The sequence below is a fragment of the Hippoglossus stenolepis genome, chromosome 13 (assembly GCF_022539355.2).
Source record: "Hippoglossus stenolepis isolate QCI-W04-F060 chromosome 13, HSTE1.2, whole genome shotgun sequence".
NCBI lineage: Eukaryota > Metazoa > Chordata > Actinopteri > Pleuronectiformes > Pleuronectidae > Hippoglossus > Hippoglossus stenolepis.
Window position 1 is genome coordinate 7,896,924 of NC_061495.1, and position 26,693 is coordinate 7,923,616.

Here is a 26,693-nt window from a genome sequence, read left to right on the forward strand (position 1 = left end):
GGTAAACAAGTAGCTGAGTGCATCCAAGCTCTGTGTTTATTTACCAGCCTCCTTTAAAAAAAAAACCCAAATCTGTCTCTCCAAACAGGACTAAAGAAAAACAGCTGACGGGTGTAATGAGGCAGGAAGGCGGAGCGTGATCCTGCCCCCTGTCTATTCGTCAGGTTTTGAAAGTTTTTAGTATCTACTCGCACCTGAGCAGATGAATAAGGTTTCCCTTCATCTCAGAGTTATGAATATTGGTTGGTAATATTGCGTCACCTTGATCGAACACTGCCAGATGACCTGCAGCTTTACATCTGTCTTCACGGAGCTAGATTACGAGTACAGGGCCGAGTAGAGGAGTTCAAAACACACTGTTTATTTTCTCTTAACACATGAAGTTTTATGCAACAACGTGCCGGAACAAAACTCCTGCACTCAAGGGTTATAGAGGCAATTCATTTGGTTCATTACCAGTGAAATTACACATCATGCCAGTGATGTAGTGGGACCTCCTCTCTTTTAATGGAGTACAGTTTTAGAGCAGAAACAGAGGGGAAACTCTAGGAGATCTAGAATAGTACGAGGAACTATAATAGCACACACTCTGCACCTGATCTTTTCTCTCTATGCTCATCCGCAGCGGATCTCAACCCACAAGACTCTAATGGGAAGCAGCAGACAGACCTGGCCCATAGAAACAGACAGCGGACCTAGACTGGTCGGTGCATCCAATTAGCAATCATGGCAAATCCTCAGCCCGGGGCTAATGGAAATGTAGATAAAATCCACTGGACAAATTGGAGGTAGGATATAATAAGGGACTGGCAGATGGAAACCAGGAGCCGTATAAGATGCTATCTGACACGCACACGCTGACTGGCTTTGCCTCTGCTGACCAGGCATTAACATCAGTCTTCACCCAAAGAGCAAGAGGAGAAGAAGGGATAATTATGTCATATAATAATGAATTACACTGGCACCGGTTCAGAGAACTGTAGCGAGCGTTTGTCAGCACAGCTACTTCCTTTATGTGATTTCCAATTTGGTAGAGTCAAATATAACCCTGGCAGTGGGGATTCTATTCACACGTGCCCATCTTTACCTTAACAAAAGGATTTTAAAGAAATCGAGAGAGGTGGCCGTCTCCTTTCCGTCACAATGTCTGAAGTCAAGCCGCTCCGGCCCTAACGTGGAGGCCAGACTCTGCCTCCTGTGTTGTATCTCGGGGCAGCATGCATATTTCATGTTAATTGCTTTCTAATTGCATCAATGAGCAGTGAATGGAGAATTGCATGCGGCATGTAGCGGCTGGTGTGACTAGAGGGCATGACTTAAAACACGTGGCGTCCTGCTCAGCAGAGTCGATCGCTGGGACCGACTCTCCGAGTGTAATAAAGCTCCAGGCGGCTCGGTGGGAGGGGGTGGTTGGGGGGGTGCACTCTGCATGCAGCCGTAGGTGATTTGTCAGTATGGTTGAGAATGTGGAAATGTAAGTGCGGGGGCGGATCGCTCTCTGTGTGTCTGTGCGTGAAGATGGTTTTCCCTGTATTTCATCACCTCAAATTATCCTTTATGTCTTCTTTCCTTCCCTTTCTGCTGTTGCTTGTAAGCAAAGAATTGATTTTGCCTGTTATTGTGGGCTGACGAAGGTTCGGTTCGAGAAGAGGAAGATGACCTCAGAGTATTTATTCAGTCACAAAAAACACCGCTCATAGCCGGTTTGTCAAACTCTGACTGTCAGAATGTACCAGCAGTGTTTGTTTTGCAGTGATCGACATGTTGGCACTGAAACCGTTAAATTAATTCATGGGTCCCTATACTTTGCATTTGACTCCACAGTTAGAATTCGTCTCCTCCATTTGACTGGGATACGCTGCACGCCAAGTGTGCCAGATCTGTTAGTGTTAGCGGTGTGTTACATCTAATGAAGGTAATTAAACAATACTAATTAAGCATCCTAAACAAACAGCTAATTACCTTAACTCTCGCCTCTGTGAGACAGAGCAAAGTTGCTTCATCACAAACATCTGAGGTGAGCAGGAAAGATTAGCCAATTTTTCTGGTTTGATGCAGCGTGCATATTCCTTTGCAGCCTGGCTGCCTTATAATTAGGGAACATCACAGAGAAGACACGGCTAAGGCAGATATTTACCTCAAGCAGCTTTTCATTTAGCCATGTCTGAGCTGCATTCAAATCTTCTCAGAGACTCTTTGTTGCCAAGCAACATGAACCTGGGGTACTTTATGGTATTCAAGTTTTCCTCTCAGGCTTTGACAATTCATATCGGAAATATACACTGACGTCCCCGTCTTTGACCTCAACAAAGACGGGGATCTTCAGAATTACACGTATGTTGTGAAACATGACTGAGAGAGATTTTCCTGTGATTGATTTGGGGAAATATCTATTGATTTTTTGATTTTTTTATTATTTAACTAGAATTATTTATGTGTGGGATAAAGGAAAGAGGGTTTGAAATCATGTTCACCAGAAAAGTACAGGTCAGTGACAGCATGTTGACATTCAGTGGCGGATCTAGGATTTTTCTAAATCAGGGGCCATAAAGGGGCCACAATTTACACAGAGGGGCCATGTCCATGATTCAGTGAGGTTCACATTCAAGTCATTCCATGTTCACTGTCAGCTATAGCTTTGAGCAAAGACACACATCATTGAATATGTTTAGAAATTGGTACTCCTCACAAAGTCTTAAAAAATACAAAATCTTATCACATTGTCATATTTATTGTTAATAAAAACTTTATATACACTTCAGGGGCCAATCGGAGGAACCAGGAACCGTCTGTGTGTCTTTAATTTGGCAGAGAGAGTCCAAAGTGTTTTGATCACATGCTACTCTGGAGATGCCAACAGGGGTGGGTCCAGGGACACTTCAGGGGCCAATCAGATTTCAGACGGGGTCATATTGTCCCCCTGTAGTATGTGATCAAAACACCTTGGACTCTTTCTGCCCAATCCAAGACTCTGAGATGGTTCCTCACAGAAAGAGGCCCTTATATCATTATGTGTTCACCGTTGTCTCTAATGATCTGGTCACTTTCCCCTGGTGCTAAAAAGCAAGTTCCGAGAAATTGTCAGCGGGGCCAGGCTGACATGTCCGAGGCTGAAGATTCTTCACGCACAACTGAGTTGAAAAGTCGTTCCTCACTTTCAGACACGACATGAACCAGAGTGGCCCTCTCCCATTGTTGGATGCTGTCCAGATTAATTAGGAGACACCAGAGAACACAGAGCTGACTCCAGCAGCCGACTCCCCCCCCCGCCTCGTCTGACAGGGAGGCCGTCTCGAGTGGATATCTATCCGGGGGATCTCGGGGATCAGGAGCGCTGCATGATTTATCAGGGATAATTTTGCGGCCCTACCTGCTGAATTTGTAAACAACACAGATCAATCTCGGCGCAGCTTTTACAAATGGCTGCAGTTTCTAAAAATGACAGATCATTACAATAAAGGTTGAGGGGCAGGAGGGTTGCTAATATGGATCATGGCCTGGAGATAAACTCAGATGGATTCTGAACAGCATCATTGATTTCCCATGCATCAAGAGGACCAACAGCACAACACAGAGCCTCACAATAGGGACACACTGGGGAGAAAAGTGTTGGAAAAAGACATACTGGAAGAAACCACATGCAACTGGGACAAAGGCGGCGGCACATAAGCAGTTTGTGATTAAACAGAAAGTGCTCCACTCCTGGTATAATAGCAGCGGCACCGTGGCAAGCATCTGCTCCAGAATTCTGCTGAAATCTCTTCTCTGCATATCAACTCCTTAATCTCTGGATGTGGAAATTTAACACTGCGCGGCGTTGAAGCGCAAACTCATAACGCTGTCTGAAAAGATACAAAGGCTGATATTTTGGGCGTCTCTTTTTTTTTTTCTGCCCGCGAGAGATCAACTGATGAAGAAATACATTTTTCGCGCTTTGATTCAGCGCCGTGTACGTACGGCCAAACTCCTGCTGCATAGAATGCGTAGAATAGACTAAAATGGAATAGAATGGGACATTTTAAGCACAACGCGCCTTCAACTTTTAATAGAGCTGAAGAGCCTGAGAAGTAGGGCAGAGCAGTTTCCCTTGTATGCAGCCAAACGAACCGCAATTGCCTGAGGTGCTGGGAATCATACTCCAGGGTAAAGAGCAGGAAGGAAAAGCTCATTCAGTACTCTGATCAGCAGTGATGAGTGGCAGGTCATCGTTAGCATTCAGAAAACAAACAACGCCTGCATAAAGAGCCAGGCTGCTCAACAGGGGCCGACAAACAATGAGCTGGAAAGTCACCAGGGACCGATGCTATAAGACGCAACGCAGCAACGGGCAAGAGATTTAAGATTCTTTTGATAATGGAAATGCTCTGGGCTTGTAATTAGAAAGAGAAATTGATTATACTTAGTGTGGGTGATCAGAGTCTAATACAGTGTGTATAGGAATTACATGGAACCTGTGATCTCATTAGTAGTTCAAAAGCTATGTAGAGGAATGAATTTATGACCTTTCAAATTCCTGTCTCATATTTAGCTCAGTGTGGGTTGTAAATAAAAGGCTCTTATACTTTCTATACTGTCAGCCCCACCCCACACCCCCCCCCTCCCACACCATATACACCCCGGCTCAACCAGCCCTGTTCATTGCTGCAACAATTGAGCCGACACAGAACAATAATACCATTCATCTGGAGTTGTGTTTATGACCATCTGGTGGATTTAGATCAATAGTCGCTCTCCCTGCAGCTCTGTTTTGGTCTCAACCAACTCCTGAGGAGACTCATTAGGATTAGCTGCTAAAATGTCCATTATCCTTCACCAGCTTTGTCTGCTGTACAATAAAGAAATCAGATGGACAGACGGCTTTACTAGACATCCATCCATTCATTAGCTATACTTCTTATTCTTTGAGGTTTTCGAGGGGAGCTGGAGCCAATCGTGCGTGGGCGTACATTGATCCACATCGGACAGGTCGCCGGGGTGTCACAGGGCCAACGTACAGAGGCAAACAACCAGTCACACTCACACCTACGGACAATTTAGAGCCTCGAATTGAACCGATCCCAATCTACTTGTCTTTGGACTGTGGGAGGAAGCCGGAGTAGTAGATAGATAACACCCATGTAGACACGGGGAGGACATGCAGATTCCACACTGACAGAAAGCAACCAAACTGGGATTCTAACTGGGAACTTTCTTGCTACCTTGCCGCCCACTAGACGTACATTTAACATAAAATCAGGGGGAAATGCCATAATTTGCGAAATTATATTAATAATGATGATGATAATTACGATGGAAGTGAAGAAGTAAAATATATTTACATGAGATGGAAAATAAAACCCACTGAATAATAAAAACAAATATATTTTAATACAATTCTAACAAAATACAACTTTTCAAAAGAAGTGCACAAGTGTGAAGCAAAGCTCTTTGAGAGGTGGCTTACCTGCTATCTCTAGATATTGTGTTATATAGCTCTGGGGCGTAATTGACAAAGGGTCCATCTCTGATTTTCTTCCAGCAGTTGCAGGGAACCTCCATAAACCAGCAGCAGACGATCATAGTGTTCTCCAACTAAAATAGTTAATAAGAGAAATCGCGATGTAGCTCGGCAATTACCCATCGTGGGCTTCCTAAATTAGGAGGAGGAACTTAAAATCAATTCTTAATGTGACTGAACAACCTTACAGAGATGAAGAAAATGGACAAACATGCTCTCTCTCTCTCTCTCTCTCTCTCTCTCTCTCTCTCTCCTCCTCTCTCTCTCTCTCTCTCTCTCCCTCTTGGCCCTGGTTAATAGCTAAGCTGCAGAGTTTTAAATTAGTTACGAATGTTTTATCAGGAGTTTTCCAGTAATTGAATCACCTTGAAATAAAGGGGTGAATTAGTTTTTTTTAGCACCTACTTGTACTTAGGAAATGTTTCTCAGGAGGAGAATGTATGTTTTCATCACCTGGTTAATGTGGGACTTGAATCTTAGATCTGAATCTAAGATAACACCAGGATTTGTAGTTTTATAAATAATCAATTGAGTTAATTTCCCCAGATTATTAAACAGCATTTCTCTTTTTGTTTTAAGGCCGAGCGGTGGGATCTCAGTTTTGTCCTTGATTAACTTAAGGGAATTGTTGCTCATCCATCTATTAGATAGAGAGTAACTGGTAGTAATGCATTGTAGAGCTGCAGCAGCATCATTTAGCTCAGAGGAGATGTGCAGTTGTGTGTCATCGGCACATGGAAACGTGCATGTGCTGTTTAATGAAGTCAAGGGGCAGCATGTGTAGTGAGAATAACAATGGATCGAGGTAGCTCCCAATTCATGTTACTCAGACGAAGACCTTTCAGACGTCTCCCTCTGATGTTTTGAACCAGACAGAAAGACCAACCACGTTTAAAGACGATTGCTGAGGATATCATGGTCAGTTGTATCAAGCGTTGTGCTTGGGTCTAAGAGTACAATAATTGAGACCTTGATTTTCTCCAGTGTTGAGTCTTCGATCCTTGATTATATATAGTAAGGGACAGAATCAGTGCTGTTGTAAAGCCTGACTGAAATTCCATCTGTTATCTATACAGCTTATTCTTTGAAGGTCGTGGGCTGAGAGGTGGGGTACACCCTGGACAGGTAGCCGGCGTATGGCAGGGCCAGCATACAGAGACAACCATTCACTCTCACATTCACTAATAGGATCAATTTAGAGCCTCAAATTAACAACTAATCCCCAATATGCATGTTGGATATAGATGGTCGTGCATTACTTTCTAGGATTAGTTTCTTTTGTAAGGATTATACAACAACTGTTTAACAGGTATTTATAAGGATAATCTACAAGAGTTATTTATGTTTATCTTTAGGAGATGACTTGAAGCAGTGTTTAACACCCACTTTAAAAAGAAAACGTCCAGAGACTATAGGTGAAAGCATGAGGGAAAAGAGGTTCACTCATGCAAAGCTCAGTTGATGTAATACAGGTCAAATTTTCCTTGGTTACATCTTCTTTGCAGGGTTTTATGTGTAGGTAGCATCCAGTTGGTTTATTCAAGAGAAATCAAAACAGTAAAGTTGCGACTCATAAATCCCCGAAAAACAAATGCTCCATAGAACTGAGGGGAACTAATTACCTGTGGGATTGTCACTAGAAGCAACAGGCAAGTTTGTTTTTCCAATTTTCATAAAAAAGTATTGGTTTGCACAGCTTGTTGAGACAGAATAAAATGGAAAAAAAAAAATTCTGTACAGTTATATGCACAAATATCTTTGAAAGACACACTGACAAACTGCACCACTCTCGTTATAGTGAGGTGAAAACGATTTTTTTTTAATTGGACTCACAAAAACAATCCCCTGAGAGATACGCTGTGGTTTTTTTCTCTCGAGATGCAGCGTCCACATATGAGGATATTGGTCCCTGTTGGTTCAGCAGGTCTATTTGTCAGTTCATCCAACAGCAGGTTTAGACAAGTGCAAGGTTTCATTAAACAGAAGCAGTTAAATACTATGTTCCGTCCACACACGATGTTTTTCTTTTTCTCTTCCTCTGCCCTCAGGCCAAACATTCCTCTTGTACAACTCTCAATATGTAACAGGCAAATTAATGAGATTTGCTGAAGCCTTTCAGCCAGCGAGTGTCATCAAGTGCCGCAGCTAAGGACATGGCTGCTGTTATGCACCGACTTCTCTAGCAAATTGTACGTTTCAGATATTGCGTATGTTTAATATGCAAATAAACAGAGAGCCGCGTTGATGGAGCTGCCTCTCTGCATTTGTTGACCTGCAGGGGGAAAGTGCTTAAACGTGCTGCATTCGTTTCCCTCAGTCACGAGGAGCGTGTGCAGGGCTGTTGTAGAAGGAGGTTGAGGCAGACTGAGTTTGAATCATAGACTGTAGGACCTGATTTAATTTAGCTTAATTGATGAAGTTAACCATTTGCGGAGGCGTTATTCTACATACATTTCAGGTACATGGGCATTGAGGGGTCCCCACTTGCCAGATGATTGTCTCACATACTCTCATCATTATCCAGTTTTCTTTGCACTCACTTTATATCAAAAACAGAGCAGATCTTTTTGGTTTTAGAACTGTGTTTATTGCTACACTTTTGACACTCCACTGTTTTCTCAATGTGGCGTTCACATTAGAGCTGCTTTCCTGACATGTACTGAAATCCTGAGATTATTTTTTACTTGTATAAAATTGGGAGAATCCAATGTGAGAACACAGTGGGGGAGACCCGCTGGATTCATTGCGAGCGAGTGGCGGACTTGATGATACTTCTAACACGCAACAGATGCTAAAATTTCAAAAAACTAAAAGAAGACAAATATCTTTGACACCGATGATTGTGTCAAGAGAGTTTGTGGTGATGAAGAAAATCACGTGATTTTTCAATGCAGAGGCCCGGTAAATGGACCGGACCAAGTGTTGAGTCAGCATAGGGGAATGGGCTTTCTTTGTTTGAGGTTTTAGTTGTCTATATTATTTCCCCCTATATATTTCAAATGGTTCGGTCAGCCAGTATCTCCCTCGTAGGTCAGTTGTTTTAGTTAATGTCCTATATTGTTGTCAGTAGAGTTTTGTTTGCTTGTCCTCTTTTAATGGACCTAGTTTCTACTTAATTCTTCCTTTTAATTGGACATTTTTGGGGGATATAATAAATCCCATCTTCTGAAAGGTAATTTTGTTCTTAGACTGCTTGGTCCTTGATGCACATTAGTGGAAAAAAACAAAACAAATAAACAATAAAGAAAAAATGTTTTATCACTGACTCTGCAGTGCTTTATTCTGCCTCCAGCAAGCTGAACCTCCCATTCAGAGACCGGGAGCGGCGGCTCTTTACCCTCCTCCTACTCACACAAGCAAGCTTAGCTCTCTGTGTGTGGTAGTGCAGAGACAGATGGCTCCTATAAATTACCTTAAAACACACGCACTGCCAATAATGGCAGTGTAAGCATTGCGGGAATGATTCACCGCAAATCATTCTGAACAATACTGTCAGTGTGGAAAAGTTTTCTACAGCAAGCAGAATGCCTTTGAGCCGTGCCATTGTCTGTCAGCACTTGACACGACATAGAAGCAGCAGCATGGAGATGTGTTATCCATTTTCAATTGCGTTCTCAGGGTTACACAGCCTGTCTGTCAATATTCTTTATCTTACCAGAAGCAGAAACACCTTATTCACATTTACTTTGCCTGAATAGTGCCAAAGAAAACGAAAATACTAGAATGCCACTCAGTAGAGCGCATATCTCCCCTTGAACTCAAGCAAGCTGCACCAAATTGTTCACACTTATAAGTATCAGTTCCCTCAATGTGCCTGATTTGGTCCACAAGTGATTCCCTGGGATTCTCACAATAAAACACTTGCAATGTTAAAGATAGTGGAAAGAATCTGCCCCTTGATCTGGATCTGCACCAAAATGTAGGTACTCAACTGGCCCATGTCACATTTGTGTTAATCCATCCAACAAACAAACGGACGGGGATGAAAACACAAACTCTTTAGCCAAGGTAATGATTTCCTAATTTATGTCAGTCAGACATTCCCAAAATGTCTCAGCCTGCAAATTGGGTGAGTTAAGATCTCCTGATACGGACGTTCACAACGGCAACAAATCCATTTCCAAGCATTTTGAATGAATGTAATTTAAGTTAGGTTTAGGAATTAATCTGATCTGAAAAGCAAAAAATGCATAGTGACAACACATGAAATGACTTAAGAGACAAGCGTGTTATTCATTCACCATTTAGTGAAACCAGGCTGGGCAATATGTAGTTTTTCCCACAGTGGGCCTCATCACATCTCAGGATGTCCTCCGGAATCGTCTCAACAGGAACCTCCCTCACATTCTCATCTTCTCCGAGATAAATTGGCTGCCAGCGAGCGGGTTGGGATCACTCCGGTCTAAATGAAGAATGAGACAGAGGAGACGGCCTTGTCAATTTGTTCCCAATATTGCGGCTCACGGTGCTCCCCGACCTGCCCACTCCAATCCTCCACACTATTAAGAGCATCTCAATCCATGCAGAAAGGAGCGGAGCTATTAAAGCAAAGTCATGTCGAGACATTCGGCTTTAATTATCAGCATATAAAAATTAAAATCCTGATATCCTGTACCCGTGATGCCAGGGGAGAGCCGTCTATTAGACACAAGGGGGTGACTTTATTATGCAATAAACTCTGATGTGTGGTTTACTGCACAGTCACTTTGGCGTATACCTGTCACCTTTCCATTTCGTTCAGATAAATGCTCCCGTGGCTCCTCCGGCACCCTGTCTTCATAGCTTTACTCTCCTTTTGGAGACTTTATGGCAGTTTAGCAAAGGGAGCCAGCGCCCAGACAGGGTTTAGAGCCGGAGGAATGAGAGCCGTTTCTCCAACAACAACTGATATAAATGCTGACAATGTAATTTAAAGGCTGGTGTAACCTTTGACAAAGCAAAGCCAACTGGTCCCCAAATAGCTTTACTGACATTAGGAAAAACAATCTACATTTACCTTGATTTGTGTAAACCTATTTTCCGTGAACAAACTGCCCGCGCCGAGAGATTAATGAGTTAATCCGAGCCGTTCTCTTGTCCTCTGGGTGAGGAGGGGAGGTAAATAATCATGGATGTGGGTGTCATTATGTGCTTACGGTCTTTAGTCCCCCTGAATGCTTAGTAAAATGAAAGAAGTTTATCTCAATTGTGGCTGATAAACACAAAAGTGATTGTGGAGACGAGGACAAATGCCTCAATGAATCAGGCCCGAGAAAACAGGTGGATTAGGTATCAGTGGCCCACTTACAGTAGCCACTTAGGATCCGTCAATGTTTCAGACGGAGGTGGGAAACACTCCATCATGATGAGCTGCAGACTTTCTTTTTTTTTTCAGCTTTTTTTATCTTAAGGGGAAATTCCTCCATGTTGTCCAAGTGACATTATGTAGAGCCTGCAGAGCCGTGAGTGAAGCACCGACCTCACTATAAAAACTATAGTGCCATCTTTAGTGTGGAAGTATTATCATGTAACTAAACTCAAACGGCTGATCAGCGATTGCATTTTCATTTGTGGCATAAAAAGTGATATATTTAGTTGTGATTCAAAGTTGCATGCAAAATAAATGCATAATAGCTACAGTAATAAACTTTTATTTCATTTCATTTATTAGATTGACATAATACTGTCAATGAGCCAAAGTTAGCTACATAAGCTAATTTTCCTCTGTTGTCCTTAGCCAGTTTTAACAAGGCAAATAAACTGGCCTATCTTATATAATTACAAAAATCTATGGATAATTCATAATTCATGTAAATTCAAATAAATTAACAAATTAATAAAATGGCAGAAAAGAGAACCAATGATTAGACATTACAGCCGATAATAATAATAATACGAAAACTAATAACCTACGATTTAATACTATGGCCGATATTAATGAAAACTTGGTAACCCACAATTAAACACTGTGTGCACACTTTCATTAAAACAATAAGATAAGCGAATAAACAAGCAAATAACCCATGATTAAAATACATTATAATAATCTAACAATACAATGCAACTTTCCATCTCGTTAAATTTTCCTTTGTAATAAAATAAAAGTTAGCACGATGAAGAGGGAAATAATTAAAATATCAATTGACATCTCATTTTCCTGTTTAAATTCAGCATCTTGGTTATTTTCTCTAACCGCTGTAATTCAACAACAAATACAAATTCAAGTTTTTAACAGGCTTGTTAATCAGACTGTGTGAGCTGGAGAGAAAAGGCTCTTCTTGTTTATTCTTGTTAACTAAGGCCGGTTTGCTCCAAACGTACTGATGCATAGAGCCAAACAAACAGAAAGATCAGAGAGAGGCGAGAATACGAGGAGGACAATGACGGAGAGCGGCGGGCACTGTTCACTCCCACTACACATTCGATGCTTTTAGTTTGGGATTAGGCTGCAGCTTGAAGAGCTTGAAAGACAAAATCTCTGGTCATAGCAGTCGACTCAGTGTCACTTTAATTCAGTCGTATGGTCTCTTATAATTCACTGCACTATTTGTATTCTCTCTAATCTTCTTCCTACAATGAGAATACTGTAAAACAGCGAAACAAAGGAACACGGGAACAAAAGCAGAATGAGACAAATCACACAATGTGTAGCTTCTTTGAAAACCAGTCAATGGCAATGCAGAGTATTGTGATGTCAGTTAATATGGTGCCACTCAGTCTATGGGTTTATATATATTGTTCACCACCAACATCAATTACCAGCGCTTATATCCTGTATCATATAATATAGGGTTCACTGTATGGATGACCACCATCTTTATCCATCTTTTTCATTTTGAGATACTTGTCTTTTTTCCGCTTTCCGTTCGTCACATGTTAGAAATGTCATCAACACGACCACTCACTTGTAAACTTTCTCATTTTACGAGGGGGCTGGCAAGAAAAGTTTTAAGGAAATGGCTGAAGCAGCTGAATCTTACGCTCTGACTCATTCCCCCTCCGGAAAGTTTCAGAAAAAAACGTCTACGGTTCAGTGCATGTCTGAAAGCAGCTTTCGTGTCAGTCATATGGTTTCTCATAATTCACACATTTACAGAACAGTACACAACCTGTTCTAAGTGGAAAATCTTAATATAAAATAGTCAATAATAGGAATAATAGGAGGACACATTGTAGCCTACTATTATTTCATTTGAAATATGGAATAACATGAAAACATGTTGAACACCAGCGCTGACAGTTTCCCAGAAGATGAAACGTTTTATGCAGTTTATTTCAACAATGTGTTTGATTCTGTCCTTCATAAAACTTTAGAGACACATTTTTGTGTTAAAAACTTTATTGATAAATCCTAAAGACGTTCCTATAATGTTGAAATAATTTTATACTCTAGCTAAAGTAGCCTGCAGACAAGAGCTTTACTATGCTAATTACTGTGTGAAAAATATTATTACAGAATATTTGAAATTATTATAATGACATAAAGGGAGACGAAAAGTAGAAAACTGTTGCATGTGTTGATCTGGTGAAGGAAATATATCTGCAAAAACAAAATATCCTGCACAACTTGAAGGCTGGTGTATTAACGTGACCGGGATGTGTTTTCTTTAATGCAACTTTCTCCCCTCACACCACAACTGTAGGCAACCTCTTACCACCAGAGAGGTCTGTAAAGTGCAGTACAATAATTTCGGGTTAAAACCGAGAAATCAAAACAAGACAATTTGCACAGGGGCGGCGTCATCACTCATCACAACCCACTTGTACAGCTTTTTATTTTGAAGGGTCACTTCACCCAAATTCAATTTTTGTCTTGACTACAAAGCTGTGGAGGTAAATAGATTCATAGATTTATTCTGTGATGCTAACAGTGTCCAAATACAACCATTTAATGATTCATCAGCAATTACTCCTTCCAGAAATATTGGGTTGGTAACTACATTTTTAGAAAGGGACTATTTCTTTGAAATAAATTGTAAGAAACGTCTCTGCTGACCAAGCGAGGAGCAATTTTTCCTGTTCTCAAAACAAATGTAAATGTTGGGACAGGAAGCTGCTGCTGAAAATCACTGTGTGTGAATGATTCATCCGCATAAAGGTTCAGTGTGTAAGATTTAGGTGAAGGGGATCTATTGGCATAAATTGAATATTAAATAATCCTAGTGATGTTTTCACTAGTGTGTTTCATCTAAACTGTATGAACTGTTGTTTTCTTTGCCCTTGAATGGGCCCTTTATTTCTAAATACTTTATATCTACATACTTTATATTAAAACATTTTATATTTACATCAGGAGCGGGTCCTCACTACAAAGGGCGCCATGTTTTTTACAGTAGCCCAGACTGGACAAACTTAACACCTTTCGAGTTTTTATAACATCTGAAGGCTACCGTTCTCTTTCATGTTTGGAAAGGGCAGGGTGAGGTGAGGGGTATTCAGCTGCATCATGCAACTTCACCACTAGATGTCACTAAATTCTACACACTGAACCTTTAAACAGTCACAAATAAAGTCGTCTGCATCATTTACAGAGAATCCATTTTTTTACATATACATATATATATACATATATATGTATATATATACACATATATATGTATATATATATATATGTGTGTGTATATATATATATAAAATGCATAGAGATGGCAGATAAATCTAAATTGTAATACCACCCAGTGTTTCAAATCATCACTCGGGCCTGACACTAATTTGTGTGTCAAACCTGCACATGCATTGTTATCAATAATTATTTTTCAATTAAAAAAATCCACCTCTCCACACTTCCTCCACTACACCAACGACAATTTTCAAAAAGACTCTTTATTAGGTACATTACAGATCAAATTTGACTGCTACATTTGATTCTTTTGTGGGTTTGTTCTTGACATTTTACCCATGAAAGAGTGGCAATTAGTCTTCATGGCAACCGTCCAGATCCATCACTTTACATTCATCTTAAACCCTCATTTATCCCGGACCAGCACAGCCAAAGCCATCATCCCCGCTAACTCTGAGTGGGAATTATTGGACTCAGTGGACAACAATGGACTCATTGCCGACATAAACAATGGACTATTTTCTCTCAAGGTGGAATATTTAATCTGTTGCTGTGAAGTGAACATCACTGACTCACAAAAGGGGGAAATCTGACATAAAGAACAATGACTGCGTTCGACTGGCCACGGTCCACGTGAGACAGTGACGATAAAAGTGAATCTGTGAAGTCTGGGAGAATCCATGTGTGTAATGACACGTATGTTTCCACTAGATGGCCCTTGCACCCTTGCACCCAGCTGTGCTGCCTCTTAAAGACTCATGTTTGAACAAGACATGATGTGTTTCTGCTTCATTTTTTATCTCTAGAGAATCAAATCTAATTTCTCTAATATAACATGTAACAATTATTATGTGACCCTAAAATCCACATTTTAACTTTTAACAAACAAATAATCCCATTCTGAAAGTAAAGAGAAACCCAGTCTTTACTAATGTATTCAACAATTCAGGTTTATTTACTATACACTGTTATTTCTTATTTTAAATGGACTTTGAATTATTTTTTGAGTTGTCCAAGGTTTTAAGATGTTATGAATTCTCTCTAATCTACTCTTTGGACTGTATCTTTAATGTCGCCCATTGATATTCAAAGTTCAAAATAATTTCCATGGAGTTTTCTAAAGTGCAGTGTAGCGTGACATTTGTTCACCTGCGTCACAAACAAACACGTCCAAAACTACGTAGTAAGCCAGATGACACGTGTGAAATGAAAACAACAACAGTGTCACGCAGGGTACAACATGTTCTACCCATTTGAGGAAGTGGTTTGATCAGCAGACTGTGTCACACGCGATCCTCATATTGAAATCATTTCACTTTATATAAACAACTTACAATCATCTGCTCGAGCAAAAAAAATAACCAGCTGCAGTTTTCTGGCCCCAAATGAACAATGGCCTGACAAATACAACACGCTAAAGCCAAGAAAGTCTCTGTAGGACGGGAGATGTCAGTCACTATCTGGCGTTGGACATAAATTGCTCTCTCCACAATGATGGATTTCCCTCCCAAGGCCTCTCATAAACATCTCAGAGCCGAACGGCTTTTTTTTTTCTCAGCCTGTGGGCTCTCACTCACAATATTACAAGGTTTCTTTTGTTTCTTCTGGCAGCACGGCATCCTGGGATCCATCTACACTGTGCCACATGGGGATACTGGGTGTCAGAGGGCTGCTCAGCCTTGACGTAGCTTCCAGGCACAAGCTGAGCCGCTCTGGTATCGCTGGTACTGTTCCCCTCGGTGATTTATGGTTCAGAGATGATGATAAAATAACGTTTCTTCTAAAGGAAACAGTAGACAGCTAAGTAAGTGAGGGAGGGTGGATAGTTGGGTGGGGGGTACTTTGTCCGAAACTAAAAAAGTCATGGACTGCAGGGCAGGGCGTGACGTGGGAGTGTGTGCAGGTGGTGTGTGTGGGCTGTCCGGCCTTCATGCTGCCGGGGGTCAGCTTACCTCTCTGTCCCCACACGCTGACCTTTTAATATGGCCTATACCTCCTCTCCTTTCACCCTGGCTTTTATGGCCCCATGTAAATCTCTCTCCGGTAACACAAGCTTGTCAGCCCTCCTCTATCCCCTTTTCTTTTCAACACATTTATCCTCGCAGAGAATTCAAAGAGGCGCTGCTGCAGAGAGAGAGAGAGAGAAAGAGAGAGAGAGGGGAGGTATGTGGGTCTATACTCGACTTGAAATAGATTGAAAGAGGCTGAGGGATGATCAAAAAGGGAGAAAGTCTGGAGCGAAACCTTAGACATGGGAACGGCCGGACACTCCGCTGGGCGAGAGAGCCCGGCCCAGATGAAAGGGCAGTCGTCCATCAATAAGTCATTAAAGCAGACATGTAGAACCCAGAGAGAAGAACGCTGACAATCACAGTCGCCCGGCTCCGAGTGTGAGCTCACAGGGCGGAGTAGAGGATGAGGGTGTTTGCACGATGAGACTGGTGCTTGCCCTCAAATGAGGAAGTGATGATCACCATCTGATGGTTATTGTTTTTTTGTTTGGCCTTTAATTCTCTCTGTGTGCGATGAGGAGAGCTTCCTCCATCACGTCAGTGAAGGTCGGCGTGAGGAGGTCACTAACTGCTCGGACAGGATTCCCTTTTACAACATGATGTTGAGGCAATAAAGTACCACCCAGCACAGTCTGGCAGCTTTTGTCTTCAGGGCTGTTGGTGCTCTATTTATAGATAAAGACCAAAACACTCCACTTCTTCTAGTTTTCTGCAGCTGAAGATGACACATGTTGTTGGTTTTTTTTTTATGCGTTTGCCTTTTGTATGTGCGATGCTGTGAAGGAAAAGCGTGTCGCCAAACATTAATGGGCCTATAACTTTATCAGCGGCGCTCCAAACGAGCGTCTCTGACCCTGATCTGTCTTAGTTAACCAATAAAAGTTATAACAGTGTGACAGGGGTCAGCGCAGCACTTATTCATGTCGCTAATGTCACATGTTGAAGCTTCTGGAGGGAGACGCACGAGAAAAAATTGACTTGGCAGTAAATCCAGCTGCAGGTACACTGACGGCACACTGCTGAGTTTTATGCCATAAAAAAAAATCTCAGCGCCGCAAGAGTGAAACCGTAGCAAATTCCTTTTTGCGGTTGCATATTGTGAAACATATTTCATGATGTTTCACATCTGATATGATTGCCTTTTTTCCTCAGCTATTTCAGCCGTAACGCGGCGTATTAACCCCAAGACGCTTTAATAATTTAAATTGTGTTGTAGCTGCTAAGTGTTGTTCACATCACCTCTCCAAATTGCTTTGTGTTTTCACAGTGCGGCTGCCGTGAGGTGTTATATGCATCACTTCAAAATTACAGAGACGTAACTGCGCTCAATAGGCTCGTGCACCGAATCCTAATCAGCTCATAGACTCCCGGCTCTGAGACGAGTAACGATTTGGGAATAGCTTTGTTGCGTCGTCTGTGGAAAGTAAAAGACTCAGGACCAAACAAAGTCGTCGTCCAAACGCCTTCCCTCCTTTTCAGCCGTTAGCTGTTGGTCACTTTAACTACTTGCTCTCAGGCCTTTCATGGCCCTGTGCCTTAATGACTCGAAATTCCCTGAACAAACAGAGTCCGAGTGGAGGTCACGCAGCTCCACTTTCACCCCTGTCACTGCGGGGTTGGTTTTGTTTGTTTGTTTGAAGGGCTCTCACCCATTTGACACAGAAACACACCGACCTAATCCTGAAGGAGGGGGACTCCAAATGTAGAGGTTGTTGACCTCCAATTATACCTCCAGGATGAAGTGAGCGGATATAATTTGGTCCGATTCGCCGTATTTGGCCGTTGTGATAAAGTGCTAGATGGAAGTGCCCGTGTTGAAACTTGAAACAAAGCGATAGATTCAGCTTTGCCTCAGTCAGCGACCTTTAACCTGTCGAGCAGAGTGGCTTGTTGTGAAATTATGTTAAGTGGAAACTCAACAGTACTCACTCTTTTCCATTTGTTGCCGTGGAGACTCTGCAACGCTGAGGGTTTTAAATACAGTGGGAAGCGACCAGGAGCAGTCAGACCAAGGAATTATGAAGTGATCATTCACACATGTGGATTTTGTCGAGGAGACGCATTACTGCAGACAGGCTGTCAGTGGGAGAGTCTCTCCTGATTGGATAATTACCTTCGCCAAGAGGGTTATGTTTTCTTCAGCCTTTGTTTGTTTGTGTGTCTGTTAGTTAGAAGCATTACACGGAACTGTCAGGCGGATTAGCATGAGATCTGCTGGGAGGATGTGGTACTGGTCGGGGGAAGAACCCATTGAATTTCGTTGCAGGTCCAGGAATTTATTTTTCACTTCCTTTAACATTTGTGGTTTTATTGACATTTCCACCAATTTCCCAGAGAGTGATTCATGGATCTTGATTAAGAAGAAAAATTCAGGGGAATATTATGCTTGAATATTTCTATATATGAGTCTTTGCAATTTGGTGCTGATCTAAACAAAAATCTGGACCGAGTGAATTTAAATGTGGTTTCGTAAGGGAACTGTTGGGCCGAGGCCGAGGGCATAAACTCTACTGAGTGCTATTCTACGTTAGTTCATGTATTTCTAAATGGATTTATTTTCTTATGTTGCTCCATATGTTGTCTATCATTGTCATTTATTATATATAGTTTTACATTAATTTATCCAGTTAATATCCAGTCTGAACGTGTAATTTGGAGATACATCCTCTCAGAAAACCCACTCGTCGAAGTAGCCTCTTGGAGCTGTTTGCTGCTAACTGGAATAGTATGGCTGTATTTTGTAGTGATTAATGCACATCTGAGTCTTTTACTATAACATGTTAACATTCTTTTGTCTAATCTGTGTTCAGACCTCACAACTCTGCTATTTAGGGGACTGATGATTGTCAAATTTGGTGCAGCTTGATTTCTTTTAAGGAGACTATAGGGCCTTGGTGGAGGAATGCGCTCTATTGATTGCTATTCTAGTTACAATTTAGAGAGAAACACTTCTGTTTTCTAGAATGTGGTATCTTGAAATCCTGTTCTTTTTCATATTTCTGTGTCTGCTTGTGTGATGGGACTGCTCTGAACGTCTGTCTCCTCTGGCTCCGATTTAGTGTACATGCAATCTGTTCCCTCGCTTCTTCTGGTTAAACACCGATCTGTGGTCCCGGAATTTTCCGCAGTTTTATAAATCTAATAAGGATCTTTGATGGACTCTCTCCGAGAACCAAACGCTGACGGCGAATAAACGGATGTGGAAACGTGGATTTTAGGTTTTCTTCCTCTGCGCTGGAGTGGACACGGGCTCCGTGTTGTTAAGTGATGTATCATGAATGGTGAGCAGTAGGGCAGCGCTGGTCTTTTCCTGGCTGGTGAGCAGCTAATGGTGCAGAGAGCATTTCCTGGCGGGGGAGACAAACACTGTGGGCTATGATGCCAGATGTGCTGTCAACTTCTGTATTGTTGGCAGCAACAAAGCACACACACCAGGCTTAACACTCGTAGGGTATTCACATTCACAATGAAGAACACTGCCACTAACAATTGTGCTCCTTTGCGCCCGCCCGCCTACACGGGGGACAATAAAACTCGAGTTTATTTTTCATATCCAGCATTTCAGCATTTGTTTCCTCAAAACAAGATAAAACTGTCAGTGCAGTGACTTAATTCCTCGTCTTCCACACGGCAGTTTCCCTCATTTGAGAAATTTACAAGAAGTTAGTATCAACCGTCTTTACAAAATGTGACAGATCAGTGTGTGAGTGTAAAGAAAATTACGATTAAGTTGAGTACTTTCTTAAAGATGTTGAGTTATTGTGTTGAAAACAGCTGAGATTGTCTCCTGTCCTGACAAGAAAATCAGAATAGGCTTCAAGAATTGAGTCAACACACACAGACACACACACAAACAAACACACCTTGTACCTTAGTGAGGACACTCATTGACATAATGCATGTCTATAACCAAAACTTAACTTTAACCCAAACCCAGAAACCTTCAAACAGCCCTTTGAACATGAATCAGAAAGTGAGAATGTGTCAAAATGTCCACAGTCGTAAATTCTTATCTTAAAATGGTCCTCCCTAAGATATATGTACAAGTAGAGAAAGACAGACAAAGGTGAACACAGACACGACACACCCATACATAAATACTGACACACACTCCCTCCCCCATTACTGATGGAGGGTCGACCATCTGCCCTCAGAAGCAGTGGCACAATGACCACATCACATGAGTCGACTAATGAGCGAGACTTCTCTCTGCTGTTAAAAAATTCATTTGCTGCGTCTTTTCCTGTCCCCCCCAAAAAAAGGCCCACTCTGTGTGTTTCCAAAGCAGCGGATCAACCGCTTTAGTAGCAATGACTTAATCACCTGTGGCAACACATCAGAAAAGGTCAAGTGCGTGCTGGTATGACACACGGAACCGTTTTCATTGCATAAGGAATGATGACAAAACACTTTGTAGTCGTGTCAACAACAAAAAAAGAAGAAAAAAAAAGCCGGTGTTTTGACACAGTCTGACGCCATCGAGGCAGCAGCCGCACGAGGAGACAAAAACAAGCTTCTCACTCTCTGCTGCAGTCGATAGTTCATCTTTTCAAAACCTCTCACGCAACCCGAGTTTGAGGGGAAGTGCGACTCGGCCTGAGAGGACGGCCTCTGCAGAGAGCCTCATGGTCCGTGGCTGAGCGGGGGTGGAGGCGTGGGAGGTTATTGATCTTGCACTGTGGACATCTGTGGCATCTTTTAGGTGGGTTGTCAGTCATCAGAGAGGGGAAGTGAGGGCAGAGTTGGAGCGGTGTACGTGGGACGGAGCCGGCAGACAACAACGGCAAGACAAATAGGTTCACCCAGAGTTCAGCCTGTTTGTCTGCACGTCCAACACGAGCCACTTGTTTTCCTTTCTCATCCCTTTCAGTCCTATTTCTGTTTATTTCTCTTTCTCCGTCTCCCTGCAGCCTCACTATCAGCCGGTCTGTGTGTATGTATAAGGCAGCTGAAGTGTTCACACGCACTTGAGGAGTTAACGGCGTACGTTGGCGTATATTAAAAAAAAAAGCAGCAGTCAAAGAGATAAGTGGCGCATCTGCAGCTATCATTTAATTATCAAGGCAGTGGAAAATGGGGCTTGCTTGGGCCAAAACTCACAGACGCTGCCAACAACAATGTAGATGCCTGACATTCTTTCTGAGATGCAGCCAAGCCGCCGAGCTGCATATTTGTGTATTTGTACGAGGTTTTTGTCAAGACGCTGTATTAATTACAGAGGAGAGCAGTGTCCGTTGTAAACCTGCCTGTTTGGAACAGGGCTCTTCTCTTGCCCCTGTGTTAATGCTCCGGAGCTCCCTGTCATTAGTGAGTCCTCCTCAAATAGCTCGACAACATACTGTCACTTTTTGTTGTTTGTGTGCTGGATGTCGTGTTCAAACTTCATCCTACCTGGTTCATTTGCAAATTAAGATTTTATATTCAGAATTTTCTTTGTTTCTCCTCAGGTGTGTGGTTTATATATATAAGTTTAAAAGATTGTCTCAACTGGTGTCATTTTTTCATTCATTGCATGTCGGCTATTTCAGAGGTCTGTCGACACAATCTTCAGACCCAAGTTCACAACTTTTCCTAATAAAAGCTCTTGTAATTCAGCTCGATATGTTTTGTCGAGATGCTGTCACGTCTGAAGTTTAAGAGATTATCTGATTAAAAAGATAAAAAAAAACATAAAATATACATTCAACGATTTCTTAGCTTCGCGTTGCCCAGGTTTGTGTTCAGTTTTACAGATGTTTCGGGAGCATCTCACACAAAACCACATCCCATCAATACAGGACACACAGCGCGGAGATAGATGGGAGCACTTATCGGAGATGTGCATTATATAACCAAATCTAAAATGGATTCTTTGAAAAAACTTGACTTATGTCGTCTCGCTGCCTCTGCGTTACAAAGCCGCTGCGCTATCATTATCTACGTACGAGAAATAGAAAAGCCCCGCCGATGATTTAGATGCGTGATGATGGAAGAAACGATCGTTCTCAGCATATTATGGTGGCAGCCAGCCGCTGGGCATTAAAACACAGTAAAATGTAATGAATCACGGAAGGAGGCGGGGGGGGGTTGAGAAAAGAACAAACCGATAACGGAAAAGTAGCTGTGCGTGATGCCGGGAAAGGGGAAAGAGATAAAATACAGTACATGAGTCACCATTACCGGAGCCATTGTCAGAGACTACACAGATGATGTTTAGGTGAGTAAGACTAATAATAAGTTAGAACAACACAGAGGTGAGTGAGCTCAGGTTACAGGTGCAAGAGAAAGTCTGCTTTCTGTTTACCGCGGCAATTACCGGTGCATGTGATTACATGCATTGGGCAGGATCCTGTTTGACCTGAGCAGCGCAGCAAATGATAAAGTGTGATTACATGTCTGTGTTAACACAAATTAAAAACCAATTAATTTCCCTTTTAGGTTAAACAAAGAGACCTCAACACCTCGTCTAAACCACGACCATTTCCTCAAAGCTGTACTTTGGAGAGATGAGAAGATGGATTGCTCTCCCGCTCCTGTCTGTTCATCAGATGTGAAGCAACAAACCAGCAGCATTACAAAACAAAGTCTGGAGACAGGCTTCCACAGCCCCAGACAAGGAAATGCCTCCTCCAACGTCTAACGCTCACTTTCTAACACAGAGTTCAGATTGTTTGTTTAATACAACTGTAAAAATGAAAACTGACCTCTTCAAGGGGAAGTTGTGTCAATATCATGGCTGCCAGGGAACCACGTGCCATGAATGTGAAGTGGCCGGGACATAACCCACTGTAAAACCACTTTTTAGTACAGATTCAACAAACATAAAACATGCTAATCAGGGAGATTTATACATATTTAAAGACATGATCTTTATCGTCTTTAAATATAGATAATTTACATGCGATGATATTTCCCTGGAAAAAGATTGAAAAAAAACAGAAGCATCACATGTCATTTATTCTTATGACACACTGAAGAAATGGAAAAGTGCCTATGAAAAGAAAGAGGAACTGCTGTTTTGTTTACATGCACCAAAAGTGTGACGTCCCTCAAAACCCATGTCACCGTTTCCTTTCAACAGCAGAAGCAGCAAACAGCAGGAGAACATGACGGGTTCAGCAATATTTGTCTTTTCCTGTTTATCTCTCTCTGTTAAAGATATATATATATGTATGTATGTATGTATGTAAAAGCAGATGGAAAGCTCCCGGGGGAGACAGGGGCCCCCCTTTAATTCTATTACCTCGCGCACACACACAAAAACACACACATCACTCCAAGGCATAAGCAGCCAGTTGATACCGCAGCGGGTTGTTCTTACAGATCCGGAGGTGCCCCGAAGGCAAGAGGCCCATGATGGATCAGACATTGATTTGATTTGAAGTGAGTGTGAAAGCCGCCCGTCCGTGCCCTCTGCCAGAGAGGTGAACCGTGATTGAGCAATGGCTGTCTGGAGGGTTCACTCAGGAAACTGTAAGTGGACAGGCTGGTAGCTGCTGCCAACAATCACCTTTTGTACAAAATCGTCCGGAAATGAATTGTTGATTCACAGAGAAAGAAACGAAAAAAAGCCGGTCCCAGCTGCCACCGACCGCTGCACCTCCGCCGCTGCTTCTTCTGCACAAATAGACGCAGGCGATACGTGCGAGTACACACAAAAATTTGAAGTGTAGGTCACAGAGAAGTGAAGAATTATGTAGTTTTTTTTTTAATTGGCATTTTTCAGTGATTAAAGCAGCAGTGAAAGTAAATGAAGAATTCGACATCATTTTAAAAGCAAACTTGTTGAGGTGAACATTATATATTGAGTCTGTGCTGTACAAGTGACTGTTGGTGTGAAGTATCAATATAGATATTCTTTCTCAAGTATTTAATGTTTTCTATGTTTTACTGTGAAGCACATTGAGTCTATACCCCTGTATGAAATGTGCTTTATAAATAAGAATCGATTTATGATGCAAACGAGATGCCTCAACTTTTGATGATGACTTAATAAATTTGATTTCCAATGTAGTTTCGACTTTACAAGTGTGTTAAATACTAGAATAAACTCAGTTTGACAAATATAGACTCAGTTTCTCCAAATCCAGGCAATAAAAAATGTAATTACCTCCAACAAGGAGGTAATGTATTCATCAGCGTTTGTCTGATTGTTTGTTTTTTTTGTCTGTTTGTTACCAGCATTATGCAAAATCTACTGGTCAGTTTACTGTGAAACTTGATGAAAGAATTTGGTATGAGTCAGGAAAGAACTCGTTAAATTTTGGTGCAGAAGCGGATTCTTTTGTTTTTTCACTTTTTCTAAGATTGCAAAATAGGATGTTTGTTCTCAAACTAAGTTCATGGATCTTGTTGTAAGTTAGAAAAACATTTAGTTTAGCAGTATGATATGTATTTGGTGCAGATTCAAGCTAGTGAATTTAAATTTGGTTTAATAGGGGGGGCTGCTTCTCTTCGTGCCATTCTAGTTTTACAGATGTGGTAGATAGCCAAGAGTCCCCTTGTGACCTCGGTCATATGTTTGCCCTCTGCCCTAAATGACAAAAACACTGACATTGAACTTACAAAGCCCTTTCCAATGCTTTCCTAGGCTCGATCTGCAACCATGTCCCCTAACTGCCATCTTCAGTGTCCCCACTGGTCTGTTCTCATTAAACCCTAAACAAGCAAACTAACTTTTACAACCTTGTTGGCACGTCACTAGAATTCTCTCAGCCTCTTTCCATTATACCACACAAATGTTACGATCTTCCTCAAGCTTGAGAAGGTTAAACAATCTCAAAGGGGCTCAAATGATAAATTAGTTGCAAAATGGCAACTATTTATATCAACTCCCTGCAGAGGCTCCCTTCAGACGATGTGTTTACTGGCTCTGTTGTTGTCCCCGTAATTTACAGATGTTGTTTCATTTCATTTGCGCGTGTATTTACCATGATTTATTCTATTTCATGCCTTTTATTTTATTTTATATAGTTTTATTTTCTTTGGAAAAGTTTAGTTTGATAATCCTTGTTTTTTGAAGCCTCAATTTTTTTTATTTGTTCACTTTTTGAATCAAGAAAAACTGAGATGTTTAATTATGTAAATTATATATTTTTTTAAATCCAACCTGTTGGAAAAGTTGGTGAAAAACTTTTGACTGATACTGTACCATTGTTTTTTTCACATGAGAGATCATTGGCCCAGCCCCTATGACATTCTCCTGTTTACCACTAATAAAATCCTGGTGCCGGCTGGGTTATTCTCATCTGAGATCCACCTACACACGATGATGAATCAAAACTTCACAGTGAAATCATAATCTGTCTCCAAAACAGCAGCGAGCAGTTGTACCCACCGCAGATAGAACCGTTGCCTCTCTGCTCCCTTTGCTATCTTTTCAGATAAAAGCGCCACAGAGAAAAATGGAGCTGGGAACAGCGGTTGAAGAAGGTTATTAGCAAAACGTATGACAAGATCAAAAGTAAAAGAAGTCATTATGCACAATGGTTTCTGTCACTGTTTTACTGCAGTATTTTACTGAAAGGTTATTATCTCTACCAAGGAAGTTTTTGTTCAGTTTGTTTTTGTTTGATGTTTGTTTAAGTGTGTATACAAGGATTCAAAATAGAGACATTGCTCAAATATGGTGGTGAACCTGAATACAGAGACAAAACAGAGGGAACGTTGTACAGAATAAGCTACTGCACAGATAAATAGAATCAATATTGGAAGATTGCTTAAGGGTTGTTTTTTTTTCAGAAATATTTTTGTATCTAATCTACATTTTGATGTTTGTTTTTTTTAAACACATATTGGGTTGTTTGGCCTTGGTGGAGATATTTGCCCAACCAAGGTCAAACAGTGTCATTATTGATGCATTATCCTTCAACTAGAACCTTGAGGTGTAGTGTAGTCGGTAGAAACTGCTTAATTATATTTCTGTAATATTTATTAATTCATTCATTCATTCATTCATTAAGACAATAATATTTATTGGGAACGTCTGATAAATCTTAGTCTGAAAATGTAATTTGTAACTTATGAATGGGGCTTAATCATACAGTCTATGGAGCTAAATCAATATTTGACTTGTTATATGACATGTGGCAAAGTCAGTTACAGTAAATCAGCCGGTTAGGGGAAGAATTTTGAGGTGGTTACCTCAAAATTGTGCTCAAGCACAGTAGTTGAATAAACGTACTTAGTTACATTACACCATTGGCAGTTTATACTTTACAGATGTTGTGTAACTGTTTGTCATGAGAATTATGCAAAAAAACTACTGATTACAGATGTCCCCACAACTTGGTGGGAGGATGTGACACGGGCCAAGAAAGAAGCCATCAAATTTTGGCATTGATCCGGACAAAGTGGATCCAGACATTTCTATTAAGATAGACCCTTTTTTGACATTTTCACCAATGCCCCATGTGGATAATTCCTGGATCTTGAAGTAAAAATCTGGCAAAATGAAGTGATAGAGAAGTGATAAAAGTTTGCTATTTGGAGCAACTTGACTCAATTTCAAGGACTTGTATTCTATAAATGAATCAGTTTATTACGGCGCATGAAAGCTTTTACGTCTCAGGATGAGCAGGGAGTGATTTGTTTTGCAACTGAAATGTGTCTGCGATAAACAGAAAGGAACAGAAAGAAAAAACTTCATCAAAAGAGCCTCCAACAC